Source organism: Microchirus variegatus (assembly GCF_963457635.1).
Source record: "Microchirus variegatus genome assembly, chromosome: 9".
NCBI lineage: Eukaryota > Metazoa > Chordata > Actinopteri > Pleuronectiformes > Soleidae > Microchirus > Microchirus variegatus.
In genome coordinates this window covers 22,091,823-22,111,303 of record NC_139810.1, presented here as the reverse complement: position 1 = coordinate 22,111,303, position 19,481 = coordinate 22,091,823, and positions in this window count along the sequence as shown.

Here is a 19,481-nt window from a genome sequence, read left to right as displayed (position 1 = left end):
ATGCAGACAACCAGTCCAGACTACACCAACCTGCATGGGTTGTGGATGCATGGTTGCGTAGCTCTGGACAGCACTGCTCCATGGGCTTTCAGTGGAGTAATTAGAGAAGACTGAAAGGGCTCTGTGTGTACAAAGGGAAGTGTAGTTGTACTTCCAGTGTCTCTGCTGACACAGCTGGAAACTACTTTTGATGTCGGTGATGAGACGGATACATTTAAACACACGAGAAGAGACATTTTATTGTTGTGGCCACAAGCATCAACACAAACGGTTCAATGCTGAGCTGCTGAAAGTTATTTATGAAGCTGTGGTCGTTTATTGAAATGCCAGTGCTACAGTATGAGGCATTCTTAAAAGCATAGGAAGATGCCTACCTAATTCAGGCTTGCTGCTCAAGGATGAATCTGGTTTGTAATTTCAAATGTTCCTCAAAAGATTTGTAGCATTGCATTGTTTCCAGTTTTCCAACAATTCTCAGATGATATGCAGTTTTGAAAAATGCCTTTCATATTAGATTTTTTGACAACTGTACTATGCCTGTGGTTTTCTCTCATTTGCAATGACCTAATGTAGCACTCCCAACCTAACTACTCTTCCAGGATGACTCTAGTTTGTGCAGCACCCTCTTGTTAATCTATTGACCTCCAATAAGCAGCACTTAATGTAGGCAACAATGTCTTCAAAGCAAAACGTGGAGCCTTTTATGAGCTTAAATCTTTGGCTTCATGGTGTGTGTGCAGCATTGATCTCTGTGCTTCTAACCATAAAGCAATAATGATTTAAATGCTTGTGACGCAAGGTAACCTGTGTGGCAATAAAGATGGGGCTTTGCGATTACTGTCATGCTATAAGTGCTCCATGGACATCTGACGGAAAACCGTCTCTGCTGTACAAAGAGGCTGCTGATCTGTGTTTGACCCTCCTCCCCCCGCGTAAGTAAGTAGTCACTGGTATATAGAATAACCAGTGACGATGATGTGCCAGGAAAAAGATCAGAGTATGTGAATAAGAGGGAACCACAATTTTTGTGTCAAAAGATCATCAATTTTACATAATTCAGAAGAGAAAAAAAAATGTAGAAAGGCTTGAAATGCTTGTGTGAGTTGACAGTGATATGCTTTTAAAATTGGAAAAATTACTTCAAAAGACTAACAATCATTTTGTAGAAAAAAAAAAAGAAGAAGAAAAAAATGAAACGATGTAGGAAGAAGAACAAGTAATCACGATGCACAGGCTGGCCCTGTCGGAATGAAAGTTATTTCTCCATATTTTTCCATTATTCTTTTTTTATATATATTTAATTGCATGTTGTGAGTATCAGTACTGTTATGGAAATATCTCCCTGAGAGGATTGTAGCGTTTTTATGAAGCTGTGGACTGCCCCTGGTAGTCGGAGGAACTTAGTGGAACTAAGTGGTGATTTGCACAAAGGCTTCCAGTTCATGGTCACACACCCAATTCCTCAGCATTACCTAGCAACAGTTGACTATAGAAAAGGCAGACACTGGCTCTCGAGTCGGTCGTGTGGACAGAGAGCGGTTGGCTCACATGCAGACGTCTTCACACTTGTCTTTACAGCATCAGATATGCATTTATTGCCAGACTTGTTATTAAACAAACAAACATGTCTTGAGGTTTTTTTTCTCTGGGTTTTGCGCTGTGATACCAGGCCTTTCTGAAGATGAGTTGGGGGCGGTAGGGGGGGGGGGGGCTCATGGTATGGATGGGATGGACCTTGTCGGTTAATATACAGCCTTTGTGTTGTAGTCAGTGTGTGGTACAATGGTGCAGTGAAACTCCTAAGCATGTCCTATTACAGTTGTATGATTGTACATACTGTCTGTTGTTTTCTAATCATTGTACGATGTCTTCAAGGATGTCACATGATGATATTGTTATTGATGTGAATATTTATTTGGTGGCTTTTCTTTTCATTTGGTCAGCTGACATGTACATTTTGTTGAAAAACAGTTTTTGGAAATTAAACTTTTTTTTTAATTTTATGTCTTTTATTATTTTCTTCTTTTTTTTTTATTAGTTTTTTTCTTTAATTCTCTTTTGCTGTGTTAAATAAAGCTTGCCCTCTCCGGCACCCTTGAATTGTTTTATTTATTATTTTCCTGTCATATGAAACTTAAATCACAATGTATTTTGCCAGTGTGGCTCTTTAAAACGTCTTGGAACAGATTTGGTTACTGAAATTCTACTTACTTTCTCACACTTCTTCTCTTACCTTATTTCATTTATACATCATTATGATGCATTGCTTTATACCGTAATCAAACAGTGTCATACTGTTTACACATTTCAAGTTAAAATACACTGATACCCACGTCATTTAGCGTCTTTTTGTTATGTTATAAGTGTTGTAATAAACAGTCATGTCTCGTTATGGTTAGAGTAGATTTAAATCAAGATGGAACTGGGAATTGCTGTCACTTTGTATTACTTCAACCCCAAACAGTCAGTGATAATCAGGAAGTTAATCACAGACTAAAGAACATAAAAAACACATCAGTCATCAGATATGAAATTGACAAACATGTATCATGATATTTACCCCTATTTGCCCTTCTTTTTAGTACAATCTTTTACTCTATTGATGCATTTTGCGCCCTCACCCAAAAAACTGCTAGTAAATCATCATACATCAATATTTTTTCTGTTAATTCTTTTTTTCTTCTGTGATCAGAATGATTAAATATTCAATAATTTACAGGATTTTAACCCTTTAAATGCCAGTTTGCTTACTAAGTGCATTTTTTACCATGAAAGTGTCCAGAGGGTAGTAAATTTGAGGAGAGCACACGGGTTAAAAGTATATGTGGAGGTGGGCGTGTCCGGGGCACTCGGCTGCATGAGGGAGTGCAGGTGTGAAAATGGCTCATGAAAGCAGTCACAGGTGAGCTAATAGTGGCACAGCTGAGGCTGCTTTGTAATCATGCTCTCTCCCTATATATGCAGTAGGTTGCTGGACCTGAGAGAGACTGAGGGGGGGGAGAGTGTGCTGAACAGTTGTGCTGGGCAGTGAATGGGTCACAGATCATTTCTGAAGTTTGTGTTGTTTTGTGTGGGGTCACCGACAAAAGTTTATTTTAAGTTGAGAACAAGCCAAATGTGTTTACACTTGTGTTGAGAGAACTGCCAGTGGTAGTGAGACAAAAAAAAACCAAACCATTTAAAACCAAACCATTTGTTGTCGTCGATGTAGACCATGGGTGTCAAACTCTGGCCCGCGGGCCAAATTTGGCTCGCCGTGTAATTTCATTTGGCCCTTGAGGCAATATCAAATTAACATTAGAGCTGGCCCGCCGGTATTATACAGCGGCACCGCCGCTGTAACACCGCATTCACCGCTAATACTACAAATCCCATAATGCTCTAATATAAGCGTTGCATGTTCCATATTCAGTGTTAAAGCAAATCAGTGTAGCAAACTGAGCAATAATTAACGTTTTATTCATACACTTTCTCTTGCTACTTCAAGGCTTGAATGTTTGATTCCTTCATTATTGTTATTTTATTTTCAAATGTATTATTAGCCTGTGGAAAAAGTTTATTTTGATATTTACCTCAGAAAGCTGCAAATAGAAAAGAGGCATTCAATTTTTATCCATCCATTATCTACCGCTTATCCTGTATTTAGGGTGCATTCAATTTTTATTTAAATTTTATTTGATATGCCATTGATATTTTTTAATTATTATTATTATTATTTGAAACTCGATTTGCATGTCACTATAAAGTTATATAAGCCTTGCTTGTTCAATATTCAATGCAAAACTTGTTTGGGTCCCTATTAAAAGGTCAATTTGTTCAACCTTGGCCCGCGGCTTTGTTCAGTTTTAAATTTTGGCCCACTCTGTATTTGAGTTTGACACCCCTGATGTAGACTGATAGACAGATCGCACTTGGCACACATTCAACCTGGTGGGTTGTTGGAAATCTTCCCAACTTCGCTGCCACTTCAGAAGGTGCTCCAGGCCACTGCTCTCATCTGTCTTCAGAAGTACCACATTTGGTCTCTGCCAGCTGCAGAGGTGTTGCAAACTGGCTTCATGCCACAGGATGTGGCAGGGGTGCCAGCAGACCAACTGGCCCATTCATCCTCACGGTGGCTCTGCTTCCAGTGCTCTAACAAGCACCTCTCAGATTTAATGGCCCTGTGCATGTCCAGAGACACTTTTAAGCTGTTGTACCTCAGGATGCTAAAACAAGTAAAGGCCAGGGGAGAGCATTTTAGCTGATGACCAAAGGTCCTGGGAGACGACACAGGTGGATCACAGCCATGAAAGGCACTGGAAGCGAGTGCTAAGAACCCACAGACAACAGATTAAAGCTCATGTGGTGATCACTTACTATCGAGTACATAATACAGTGCTCACTTTAAGGGGACATATTATGCAAAATCAACTTTTTTATCATTTAAATACTTATATTTGGGACTCTGGAGGCCCTATGAGTAGGCAAATAGTAGGAAAAAAGACGACTCACTCATGGTTTTGTGGTCCTCCTCAGTCTAAGTACAGGAGATAAAACACGCGATGTTGACTTCCGTACTCACTGGGGCGTCACAATGCGCTAAAATTCTGGAATTGTTTTTTCACGGAGCTCCGCTTTGTCCGTAAAACACACGAGAGTGATGGCGAAGGCAACGGTATATCCGAAAACCAAACCTTGGCTCCACAGTGCAGCACAGAGTCCTACACAAACTGCCAGCCTCAGAGGAGTTATCTCTTCAGTGGATACATGATATAAATGACGGCAATGTGCCTGCTAGATCCTTCAATTGATCACTTTTCCAAATGCTAACTGCTGTTAGCTCCCAGGAGCATCTGTGGATGATGTCATTTGGTGTCCCTTAAGTTTCGTTTTACTTTTTTTAAGGTGGACTTTTAAGGTGGACCTAAAGAGATACAACTAAACCGAGCGTTCTGAACAGGGCTGTTTGAACTGCTGTGGTGCTTCATGCTTGTGGTATTTTGTCCTTTAAATATTTTAACAATTTCACACATGAGGGTCACTGGTGGCTGTAGCTGACACAGGGCGAAAGAAAGGCGAGGTGCACCCTGGACAGGTCACAGTCCATCAAAGGGCAAACGTAGTGATGAACAATCATATACACCTAACCACTCACATCTAAGGTGAAATTAACCCCTGCGTGTTTGTGCACTGTGGGAAAAAAATGCACACACAGGCACAGCATGCAAACTCCATGCAGAAAGGCCTTCATTTAGACCTGGGTGTTTTTGCTGCAGCTCAACAGCGCTAGCCACTACTCAGCCATGTGACCATGCCACATTAGGCCAAGTGAAATTTACATTTTCAGTGATAACAAAGTTGAATATTTGTCACTCCACCAGATTGTGTCCATTTGTATGCCTCCAGATTCTTGTAGTCTTTCAGCGACTCTCCAGAGTAAGACAAGGGAAGTTTTATCAGGCTGAAAGCTGATATCAGTATGCTGCAGGTCTGGAATAATGTCCACTCTGGCTGTTTTCATACCCCTGAAAAGCACCCTGGAGGCATTATTAGGGTCAGGTATATTCAATCTGTCAAGCTTTTCGAAATATTGCTCGATCTCCATAGATATAAAGCAGCCAGGGAACTCTGATGGTTTGAATCTGGTACACTAAAGTATTCATGTCACGCGATGTCTGGAGCTCAATAAACAGTAATTTACCTTCTTAGATGATTCTGAAGTTCTGAAACTTAAATGACCAGGGGATTTATTTCCAGATGATTTGGAGAATGCTATGGGACAGCATCCCTGTAAAGGGAACTTTGCTCACACAGGGACACACACTGGGCGTTAGGATGTGTGACTGGGCCACATACGCTGCTAGTCATACCAAATTAGGCCAACATCTGGACAGCCACACTGTTCAGTTGCCCACTCAGCTGTGGCTTGTATCTCAAGGGCTCGCTTAAGGAGAAATGCCACTGTGGGTCAAGCCACAGGATTTCAGCACTAGCTCTGCCCTTTTATGAAAACATAGCCATGCACATGGCTCTACTGTTGTCTTCTGTTTTTGTCTCCTATTTGTGTAGTTACAGTGATTATATTCTAGGTGAAAGGCATGTGAGACTAAATGAAATATAAACATTACTGTGAGTCATAGGTAACACTGGACTGGACATGTTTTTGGTTCGTTTTGATGGACAGAGTGTGATCTGAGGAGAGTCACACAGCATTCAGCCCTCCGCCCTCCCTCTGTGCTGTTGTATAATGCCTACATCATGTCAGGGGTCCTCAGATAGAACTCTCTGCAAGAACACAACAGCAGCTTCCAGAGATTATCTCGCACTCTGCTTTCCTTGACTTGTGCTGGCGGATTAAAAGAAGGTAAGCAAATTGATGACTTTAAGATGCAGTTTCCTCAAGGGCTCGCAATCAGCTGCTCCTGACAAGCACAGTGTGAACAAGGACACGCAGTGCATTACTACACAAGCAGTTAAATTTTTTCTTCTTATTATTATTTTTTTAAGGGAGGAGGAGTCTTGTCAATAAAACAGCAAAAGAAAAATGTGATATACTCTATGCGCTTATATTTGAGTCCTGATGAGGAATGATAAAGTGTCACAACCTGCATTTCTCTCTCTCCCCCCCCCTCTCTCTCTCTCTTCCTTATATACAAACAGACACAAGATTCTTTGCCTCTGCCGCAGTGCAGCGCAGGGCCAGAATATCCAAACCCATCAATTTCTTATCCAGCCAGTAGTTTCACTGTGGAGTGTGGGAGGGCTGGCATACCAGGATTTAACATGACATGATCACAAATCTACTATGATGCCTGTTGTCTTCACAATAACTACACCACCCCAAGGAGAGATAAGTAGTATATTTAAATGTTGCATCGCCTTTTGGGGATTGTAGGTATAAAGGTGCTAAATATTTATTATATTAAGACATAAAATGACCATGATGTGTCATCAGAAATTAAGGAACCATGTTTTATTGAAATAGAGGAGTTAGCTCTCTGCTTACAAAATACTGAAAACCAAAACATAAACAGAGTTTGTGAAGCCATTGTATCAATTTAATGTCGTTCTTTAATCCCTGATGATGCAACAGCCTCACTACCTATCTCAAAAATGTCTCAAAATGGAGCACCTACATGACAAGGAGTGGTGACAACCTGTATATATATATATATATGTATATATATATATATATATATTTATATGATATATATTACTACGTTAACCTTTATTTGGACATATGGGTGGGAACATGTGCACGTGTTCTGATGCACAGGCATATATATGTACATATCTACCGTTTGTTTTTCATTCTCAACTTGACTTTTTGAAAAACAGATGATGTGGCAGTTATGTATGGGCATGTGCATGACAGTGCTTCTCTGTATTTCCATATTTCAGAAAATTTGCCTCCCACCCAAATGGGATTGCAGTCAAGCTTTTATTAGTTATCCTCTGGATCATCATCACTTTACCCACACAACACCAGTGACGGTGCACCTGCTGAGATATTCCCTCTGTGTCTTCAGGTGCAGTGAGGACGCATCGCTTTATGCGTTGCAGCTCCTCCACTCCCTTCCTTCTGCCCGACCGCTGACCCTAAACCTTCTCCTGTGGTTAAAACTATGGCTCCCTGGAGCTCTCTCCTCTTGACCTTGTGTTTCGCAGCACTGACCAATGAGTGCAGTCAAATGAGCGCAGTTGTTTAATATGTGAAAGTTGTTTCTCTGATACTGAATGTTTTTCCCATTATTTAAAAATAAATAAATAAAAAAGAATCAGGAAATTATCTTGTTCTTTGGACGCACATCCATATTCATTTTATACATTATTTTTTAAACCTAATCCTATTTGATATTTCTTTTTTTATGTCTTTATGTACGTTTTTACTCCCAACGACCATTTTAGTCTTCTTCACACTCTTTTTAACAAATTTATAGTATTTTATTTTTTATATTTATTTTTTAATCTTTGTATAGATTTGAATCTGTCTGTATATGAAGGGTGCTCTATGAAAAAAAACGCCTTGCTTTCTGCATGAACCAAGATGAACCAGAAACGAGTCAGCCGCACAAGCATGTACATTTATGAGATGGAGGCGGGATGAATAATCGCCAGTGTATTTTAATCCTTATGTGGCTGTTGGTATTTGTAGTAACAGGTATTTGTCAGTGGAAAATAAATACAGTATGTGTGCCATGTTAGTCTTAGTCTGCGTATCAGGAGATGACATAGATGCTCTGTACAAAACGTTTTGTGCTTTATGTGTAGAGACTCTGGTGCAACACAGCAAATACTGTAATGCTTCATTTTATAAATAGGTTATTGTAAATAAATAAAGTTACATAAAGAAAAACTATAGATTTTCCATTTATTTCTACATCCAAATCATCACCCGCAGTAGAAATTCACGCACATGCTCTGTGACTTTATTTGTGATCTCTGGACAACGACACACAAAGGCTGAAGCTCTGTTGTGCACAAAGTGACACTGTCTGAGTGCAAGAGGGTAAGAAGCGCTGGGTTGTACCATTAACAAACACACACACAGCAGATTTTGGCTACAGGCCACATCCTGTGTGTCTGCACTTGCCAAAATAGCATGGATAGGTCCAGCGTCCCCTCAACTGCGCCAAAGGAGAAATAAGCAGGATCCAATGCTTTGTCCTTCGTCGTGATTAAAAGCGGTAGATTAGGTCAGCTGCGTCAGACTGTGTCTACAGCAGTGATAATTACTCCATAATTACACCATATTGTGTCTCTGCTGTGTTTCACTGCCACCGTGTTACTCTTTACTCAGTGGGCATGTGCATGAGCACTACTTTAATTGCACAGATCAGGGCACCAAAGCTAAAGCTGGCAGCCCGGCAATGATGAATGAACCCACTCTGTAATTCAGGGGGGAAAGCATCAGAAACCATTAGAAAGGAGCAGTACGATCCCTTTTAAAGGGAGCACATGTCCATCAGCGATCATCTTGCATGTGTGTGCATGCATGTGTGCAACTGTTATCCTTGAGGTCCCTGCAGCTATGATACAAAGTATTAGCAGTGGGGGGAAGGATGGGAGACAGACAAAGGGAACACAGAGGGTACTGCAGGCAGCACTCTGCTCTTTTTTTTGTCTCAGTGATTCCTCTTTAGGGAACCATGGCTACAGTCGGGAAGCATGTGCCCATAGTGGTTTGAAGGAGTGTAAGATGTGTATTCTGCTTAGTCCAGGATGCACACAGGGCCCTCCCACTGAGCAATAACTCTCTTGCTTTTCGTGCTAGGAGGGTAGGGGGGATTGGGCAAAAATAAATTAGAGGTCCAAGACACAGCAAAGGCCTAGGGGGAGGGGAAGAATATCTTCACTCACTCACTTGCCGAAACCTTATCTCTGTTTTATCACAAAATGAAGTGTGCATAAATGTTAGACGTTATACGTCCGACTGCGACACATACGGACACTGGGATGTGCAGAGCTGAGCGATGACATCGATCCGTAGTGACAAGGGGGCTGTTAACGCACTGAGAATACACACACCAGAGGGATGTCCCTGAATGTACATACTGAAAGGAGGAAGCGAGGCACAGAGGCAGTGCAGATTACATAAGCACTGCGCTGGGCAGAGGCAGCATCAGCACAGGAAACTAAAATGAGCCAAGATGAGGGAAAAGATGTGAGGATCGAACTGATATCCTCGTGAGAAAAGGTATTCCGTGTTCGCTCACTCTCGCGGTGGAAGCGAGTATGCATTGTTATCAATTTTGTGGCAGTGGACGTGGAAAAATACAACTTCATTGCACGGATGTGTTGTCATGACAACAAGAAGTATATCTGCAATATATCTGCCTATGTTTTAGGTGGAAGAAAGAAGCTGACGGACAGCGAGGGTTTTTAAAGGAGCAGGTTCATCCTATAAAATATATATATATATATATATATATATATCAGTGTGCAACAAGACCGATGTAGGTAGACAGTATTATCCTCAGTGTCTGCCCTGTAGTAGTATTTTTCCTCAGCACATGTAGTATAAATACTGTAATGCATGCAGCTGTGTTCAAGGGACCAGCATAATCAATGTATTATGTATATTAGATGGTGTTGGCATCTATCTATAATGCAAGTCGTGTCGCTGACCGTTAGTCTGATCATTCTAAGACTTCGTACATGAGTTGAGCATGGCCCGATGGTGTGCATTTTGCAATTCTTTGGAGGAATTTAAATTTTCGCTGATTTATCATGCTGCACTTTCGCTGATTTATCACTCTACACCAGGCAGGCAGCGGCTCATCAGCAGCAGTTGCGTTGTCTGAGCGGGGAGGTGGGAGTGAAGAGGCTGTCCTCACGGTGGGTGAGACATTTTGACACAGTTCACCACAGAACATGGTGTTATATTGAAACGACGAAGTCGGTGTCCATTCACCAATACGCAAGCACATATTTATTTTGCACAAACACTGTGCAACCTCATTAGGCACAAAGCAAATGTTAATTTTCGATTAGCATTAGCATGGCTAGCTGTTGTGACTGTCAGCCACGCCAGTCAGCCACTAGTTTCCATCATATTTTGTCTACAGCACAGAATCTGTAAATATTCCATATGCCTCTTGAAAAATGATCAAACTTTGACCAGAGTTTGTCAGTCTCAGATTAGCATAATGGAAAAGTGTCTGTTGTGTCTGCAGTGGCTGTTTTCACATTTAAAATCTATTTCATATATAGCATAACTCATAGTTTACCTAACATGCTGTCATGCAATCATGGTCAAGATACTGGTATGTACTCTGTTACTTTATGCAACACGTCACCTATAAAGACATGTCCTTTGTCCTTCTTGTCAAAGCCATTTCTTCTTTCTTCATCTGATTTCTCCATCTTTTGTTTGGAATCATATTTCCATTTTTTTATTTTTTTATTTATTTTTTTTTACTGTAGAACGTTTTGTGACAGGAATTAGTATGCCACACTGGTAATTTTTAAATGCTCACTCTCCCACATCTGCATCTCCGTCTAATTGCCGAGACGGCTTTTGATGTTCAAACGAGCTCTGGAGTGGAGACAGAATATTCATAGATCTGCACGCAGTCGAACTAATGTGTTACATCATATTACATCATTCTGTCGTGCAAATGTAATTTGTAATATTTGTTCGAAATATATAAAACAAATATTTTACTGGCATTAAGAAGGCAATCTGGGCCTCAGTCATTTAGACATGAGGATTGTGCTGATCCTGTTGACTGTGAATTTGACTCACACTGATGCAAGGAGGCATTATAACAGGAATGGCTGCGAACTCCACATCGCTATAATGTTCCGACATGATTTAGCTCTCTGTTTATTTAAATGCTTCAGTGTCTAAACTGCTTAGTGAGCTGTTTGTTGTCAAACGCTGCAGCTGTTCCATTTGGTAATTGTAAGAAGTCCTGCTGAGCTCTCTGCATGTGTGATGCCTCTGCATCAACAAACCGCAGGTGAAGGAAGGTGCTCACTTAATCCCTTTAAAGAAAGAAAGGGTGGGAAAAACACTCAGTGGTTAGTGTAGACGTCTCCAGGTTCAGCACAATCATGGATGGAGATGTTTCTGGTCACTGCACTGATGCTCAACTCTAGCTTATAGTACATGATGTAATTGTTACATAAAGTCTTTGTGTGGCTCACGGTCAGTGTCAGCATGTCAGCCAACTGCAGCCGCCTGGCATATATAAAATACACAGCTGTGTGAGCACAACTTTTATTTTAAGCAGGTCCATGTTAACATTTACACTGTGTATTCATTTTCTTAAAGGTGCCATAAGTGAGAATGTGGCCAAAAACGGTTACTACATTCAAATTCAAAATACCGAGGTCTTGTAGGTTTCGTTTTCTGACGTAACTGGCAACCCGTGGTTGCTCGGCAGCTGAGACTCTACTGACTGCAATGATTGGTAGACGGCGGTAGGTGGCGCCACATGCCAAAACATGATTTCAAAACATAAACATGATTTGCAGTCTGCAAAATGTTTTTTTTAATGCAAATATTTTGTCTGTACTGTTGTTGTTGGTGAGTTCAGTTTGTTATATGAACATTATTCCTGAGTCTCTGTGACATATTAGGAGGATTTTATGGCCAGTTGCTTTAAATTTATTACATAATGCACCTTTAACCACCTCGACATGTTTTACACATGTCGGAGCCCATGTTAAATTCAATAATCACTATGGTTCCTCTGTGGTCGGCGAGTGCAAAAGTGCTCCATTACATTGCTACATAAATTAGATGTATACACCGTTCAAAAGTTTGGGGTCACCTATACAATTTGTTTGTGTTTTCGATTACAACTCACACTTTTATTCATCAAAAGAGTTGCTAAACGAATAGAAAATATACTCTAGACTTTTAGAAGATTAGAAATAATAATTTTTATTCAAAATAATAATGTTGCCCTTCAAACTTTGCTTTCGTCAAAGAACCAGCAAAACTGTTTTCAGCTGTGCTAACATCATTGCACAAGGGTTATCAAGGGTTTTCTAATCATCCAATAGCCTTCTAACGTGATTAGCAAACACAATGTACCATTAAAACACTGGAGAGATGTTTGCTGGAAATGGGCCTCTATACACCTATGTACATATTCCATTAAAAACCAGACGTTTGCAGCTAGAATAGTCGTTTACCACATTAACAATGTATAGAGTGTATTTCTGATTCATTTAATGTTTTATTCATTGAAACAAAAGTGTTTTTCCTTCAAAAATAAGGACATTTCTAAGTGACCCAAAACTTTTGAACGATAGTGTAATTTCTTCTTATAATCTCAGTCAAACTTGTGTTATACATGCTTTATAATGTGCTATATTTACAACTGTATATCTTAAATATACCCGTAGGTGGAAAGTGTACTGAAATGTTCTACTCTACATTACCTTTTCAATAAAGTTGGGGTTCTTTCTTGTGTCGAGCAAAAAGGACAAGGGGACACAAATCTCACATGAATTGTTTTTAATTAAAGTGCTGACAAAAGAAAATGTGTAAACACATAATGTATCAGTCAAAATGGGTCAAATGTCAATTTTTTATTTTATTTTTTTAAATTGAGGCCAACATTTTTTTTTACTCAGTAATGAATGTGATTAAAAACATAGTGAAGTACAGTACTTCCCAAAAAAAACATATTTAAGTAAAACCAAAATTACAAATTTTACAAAAAAAAACATATTAAATTACAGTAATGTGAGTAAATGTAATTCATTACTTTCCATCTCTGATTATACCAGGGTGCATTTAAACTGAGTGAAAGTCCACAATATCACCTGAAAGTAAAAGGTATTTAATATAGAGGTTAGGTTCATATCAGCCTCAGTCAGCTTTTAATGTAAAATGTATAGAAAGAAATGACAGAAAGGTCATGCTAGTTGCCATGGCAGCTTCTGCTAATTGCTCTTACGTGAGATTGTCTGAAAGGATATGGCCAAGACATAAAGGACAACAACAGAGGAGGTGATGATTAGCTGATAACAACATTGTTCCTGATTGTTCCTGGATTGACACTGATCCTAGAAAATAGTGTTTTATCTCCCACACAGAGAACACATGATGGGGCTTATAATATTCTCATATCATGAAGAAACCACGGCTGCTGCTAATGAGGAACAGCTTGAGAGGAGGCTAAACTCTGTGGTGCCAACAACCCAGCCAAGCACCCAGTATAGATGCCAGCTTGGCTGTTGTGTCCCGTCGGTGAAGTAAGTCAGTAAATCTGCCAGCATCACAAAAAAGGGCAGAGGGTCTGATCTACTAAATTAAGCAGACAAAAAAGCCATATAGCCCCTGTAATGAATCGGAGAGCAGAATGGAAGAAACAGCTGCAACACACACACACACACATGCTCATGTGTAGTATTCGTACATACTGTAGGAACAAATGCAGTCAAGGGCACACAGACAAAAAACCACAGAAGCACGAGCTCCCACACACCTACCTTCACTTTACTGTTGTTAAGCAAACAGCCTCAGGCTCAGTGAATACGCATGTTGGTGGTGTGGGCTGACATTCTGTCACACAAAGAGCGTGGCACCAGTGCATATACGTATCCTTTATGTCCTTATCATCAAAATGTTATGATATTTAGTTGTGAGGACAGCCAATCTTTGAGTCAACACAGCCATAAATAGTGGAAGCTGAATGAAGATATAAATAACGATAACACAAAGGTGCGCAGAAGTGGGCTAAATCTGTGGGGGATGATCCTGAAAGAGAGCGCCATGCTCTGCACAAGGCACAGACAGGTACTGGGTGCCTTAAGCACCAGAGAATGAGAGGATGAGGAGGAGGCAGGCGATATGCCAGGGTTTTCCCCTCTGCCAGAGACACTCTAATTAAGGAGCACAGTGGGGAGAGGGGGCGAGAACAACAGCTCTGCACTGTCACATACTGATTTTCTTATCATCTCTAGGACAGGAAACACTGCACATCTTTCATCTGATGGCTATGTGTGTGTGTGTGTGTGTGTGTGTGTGTGTGTGTGTGTGTGTGTGTGTGTGTGTGTGTGTGTGTGTGTGTGTGTGTGTGTGTGTGTGTGTGTGTGTGTGTGTTTCTTCAGGGGGTCCCTACTGAACAGCCGTCTAGTCACACCCAGAAATGTGAAATCAACAAGGTCTTGGTGCTATTTTCAGTGCCTTCAAGTGATATTGCGCTACAGTGCAGAGATCTGTAAGATGGAAGTGAATGTAAGCAGATATGAATCCATACACACACACACACAGAGCTTATTCTTACTCTGTCATCAATCCATTTTATCTGGTGGCTTGGTGCATGGCCATTTACCCTGATGTACAGTATTTACAGCAATTTGCATCATCGTGTTGACACTTATATTTGAAATTCCACATAAAATCAAAGGCTGTATTGAGCAACAGAGACCTGATATAAAGATATTCATTCATTCGTTCATTCAAACTCTGGATTGTTTCGTGATTGTTTGAATGTGTGTAATTAAGGACCTTTTATGATACGTTTTTCAACGTCTTTTCCTCACACATTTCCTCAAAATGTGAAAACAAGTAACAAGTGAAGGTGAAGATAATTTTAAACACTTGAGTAATGCAACAGAAAGTGATTGACGTTGATGTTTCTTTAAGAAGAATTCTTAACTGTATCATTACACTGTGTATTCAGTATACGTGGACACAACAGTCAGTCCCTGCAGACTTTGTGTGTTTTTCACCTGCGAGTCTTGTCTCACGTTCTGCTTCAAATTGAGTGATTTGATTGATTTGACGCGGCTGGATCAATAGCATACCACTGGCTGAGGACAATAGGACTGAGAGACGAATCCAATGTGGACTAATTAGTTTACTTTAACCTGCACTACAATCACAGTCGAGTCACTTTGACACAACAGCCCAGCATCCTCTTTGTCAAATGGGCTCGCTGCCCTCCACTTCCTGTCACTCAGAGTAACAGGCTGTGGAATAAGGTGAAATGATTGCTTCCGCAAATGTGTATTTCACAATGTTTGTCCTATAGGTGGTGGCACTGAGCATTTCTGATCCCAGATATTGTCGCTGCTGTGTAGAATCACAGGCAGAGAAGAGTGAAAGAATGCCTCTTTGATCAAAAGGCCGCTCTGACCACTGCCGCTGTGATTCAGTGTAATACCACTGTGTTGTCACGTGCTGGGCTGGTGTGAGCCCCCCCCCCCCCCCCCCCACCACCACCACCACCACCACCATAGGTGACAAGCTATTGAGTGCTCACAGGGGTCAAGTCAAAGGTCTCTCCTCTGACTCGTGCTGCAGGTCAAACCTCTGGAGACACACAGGCATTGACTTTCACACCCTGAGGGTTATTTCTGTGTGGAAACAGAGTCTCATTGTTCTGTAAACGGAAAACTAAAAAAAAAGATAAAAGTCAATTAAGTGTTATCTCCTGTGTCTGGCAGCCTGTGGCTAATTTACTTACAGTCGACAGTTTCTGTGACCTTGTTTATACAAACGTGTTGTTGTTGTTGTTGTTGTTGTTGTCATGCACGGGCTCTGACACGAGGACATGTTTTGTGTTGCATTTCATGTCTATTAACGGCATTTGCTCGTGTTTCCATGTAATAGGAACATTGTTGTGATTTTACACGCATTCTTTCAAATAAATGGTGTAAAAAGGAAATGAGTTTGGCAATAATTTCATAGAACTTGAATTTTTAAAATCCATCTTGCAGCAATATATTATAATAAAGAAAGAACAACTACAGTATATTATAAAAAGAAACAACCACAAAAAAATCATACTACTGTAACACAGAGGGGAAGACTGGTTATTATAGAAGAAATTAACATGATTACTATTTATATTTGACTTTAGTTTCAGAAAATAGTATTTTAAAATAGTAGCCTTTTTTGAGCAGTGTTTGGGTAACAAACGTGAGACGTGATGATTAATCAAACATTAATTATAAGTTCATGCCTTTGCTTTTTAAAAATGTGATTGCTCTGTCTCACAAATAAAGGTTAAAAAATTAATTTAAATTCATTCAAATTGATTTGACAAAATCCTTTATGCGTGTGCAGTTACCTGACTGTATATGAGTTGTTGTTCTCAGTGTCTCACATACAAACTGTTGTGGGTTTTATATCTGAAATTGTCTTGTTACTGTAACTATTTGTACTTTCTATGCTGCTGTCGTGACCAGGACTCCCTGGAAGAAGAGATCATGTATCTTAATGGGATAAATATAAATATCAGTATCCAGGTCAGCTTTTGGACCACTATGTTTTTACAATAGCCCACAATGGACAAACTAAACATCTTTTGAGTTTTAATGCTGACGTCGAAGGGTAAGGTGAGGGATTTTCAGCTGCAACATTTAACTCCATTAAAAAAATACAGTACCTATGGCTTTTGCAGTTGTGTCTTATCGGCCCAGGGTGTAATGAAGACTGAAAACACACTTTTCTGAAACATCGCACTAAAAGACCTCACACAGTTTAAGCGTTGAATGCCGAAACATGCTGAGATTTCAGACACAACTGCTCTAATGAGACAGATAATGTTGATGATTTTGCTCAGGTGTGAAACGCTTGCGTTGAAGAGGAAGTCGCTTTCCCCGAGGCTTCCACATGTATGGGGCACAGATTTGTGTGCAACACTGTGGATTAGAGGGAAAAGTTGCAGACGATGAACTCTTTCTAACCCTTTGAAACAATCTGTATAGTGTAACCACCACCGTAGAACAGAGAGAGACAGGTGGCTGTGAATAATCATCAGGCGTGAAGTGTCACCTTCCAATATGGCTGACGGCGAGGAAGAGGAGGCAGCGGTTTACATACGATGTCAAGGAAAACTGACAAAAGCTGAGTCACTATACGTTTCTCACGAGCCAGAAACCAAGTCATCAGCACATGTTTGATAGAAACATGGAACTCACTTGGCTTTCTACACTTACAGATGAGGCCGCTATTTACACGTTTGTTTTTTTCACTTGTGTCTCAGGGAAAGATCTTAGGCTACCACTCAATGCAACGTGGCATCACAAGACAGATGGTGAATGGTGCTCGTCCACAGAGAAGCTGGTGATAACGCTGATAACGAGCCGAATTTGAATGAGGAGCGCGTGGCTGCGGTTATGCGCAATTTGAACAGATTGTACAGCTGCTCATGTGTGAGCTGATTAAGTATGGATCTTGAATGTGTTGTGAGTCATTACCTCTCACACACGTCGGGTTATGACATCTTTTGTTGTCATATACTTACAGGCCTATACGCTTAAAGTGATGAACATGAACCGTGTTGGCTGGGACTCAACGTCCCAGTTATGTCTGCTGCCAAACTTTACACACACATATTGTTCAACATTTCACAATAAACCCATGAAAATCATGATTTTGCAACCGTGCTGCAAGGATTTATTCCCACTGGCAGGTTGGAAAATGCTTTCGGTTCCAGCTTATCTCAGAATTTCTTTTTAGCTTTGAGCAGGAGAACATTGTCACTGATGTGTTCACACAGAGTTGTAATCACTCTATTGTCAAAAATACAATTTAAAGCTGCAACTTGATGATTTAATGATTTATCTCTTAATTTCAACTGTGGCATAACTACATATATATATATATATACACATTAAATAAGGATTGTTAATTAAGATTTCCATATTATATTTTATAGAAAGATATCATTAAAAACAACAAGACAAACATCAATAACCTTTTATGACGTTGCTGGGGTTTATGTAACGCATCCTACTACTGCCCTCTGTTGGATACATTCTGAACTACTGAATAAATAAATCAAAACAACACACACACACACACAGGTATGTTACTTAAATGTTTTTTTTTTTTTTAATTCACCTCTTCTTTCAAATGTACCATTGACAAAAGATGCACCCTGTACACATCATCATCATCATCATCGTCGTCGTCAGACACTGTTGGACATGGTTTATCTCGTGTCAGAAACCGTGGGATGTGTTGACATCATCATCATCATCATCATCATCGTTGGACCCGACAGCTTGTTCAGTGTTGAAAGTGGGCACAGCATAACATTTAAGTGCATTTATTGCATCGTAGCATCGCTATTATAGCCCCATCATAACTGAGGAGATATCTTGATAGTCTCAGCGAGTGTCTTGACAATGCTAGACCTTGTATTGCATACAGAATTTAGGCAAGTGAAAAGCAATAGGAAGTGATAACTGTATATATATGTATATATATACATATATATATATATATGTATGTATATATAAAATAAATTGTGCTTTTGGACTTCCAAAGAATAATTCTCCATGTGTAAAAAGTTCCTGCAACAAAAAAAATAGCTAAGAGGAGCTGATATTAGTTTTGTTTGGTTTACTGAGCTCTTGTGTTTTGTTTGCTCAAACCTGGTCCTTGAGAAATGAATGTGAGTGTCAGTGGAAGCAATCTTTACTGTGGTCCTAAATACTATCATAGATCATAGAACATATAAATGCATGCTTTCTGAGGCGCTGAATATAGACTTGTGTACAGTGACTAAAAACCTTCTACTTCCTGTCAGCATTTCTGTGCAATTTGATGATAATAACAATAATAATAATAATAATAATAATAATATCTGCATATGAAATATACACTATGTACAGTTAAGCTGTGATAATGCATACATTGGATTGGTTATGTAGCTCATCATTGATTTACTCTGACAGTGGCTCATGTGATGATTCTCTGAAAAGGCCTTCTGATGAAACAGGAATACATTATGTCATGCACATACATTTGAATATTTACAAACGTCGTATGTTGTTAGCGGAGTTCTTTAGCTTTACATGGTGGAAGTAGATGCTCTAGTATTTGTTTGAGATGCAGTTACTATACTGAGACATGAAATGGATTCTTAAATATTCACGACTGGCGTCTTTGCAACGTTTGGATGAAGCTTTTTTTTCACATTTGCAGCCAAGATATTCAAACAGTGCCATGACTGGAAATTGTACATATGCTTAATTTGTGCTAATGCATATTGAATAGTTAGTCAGTAAACAGCAGA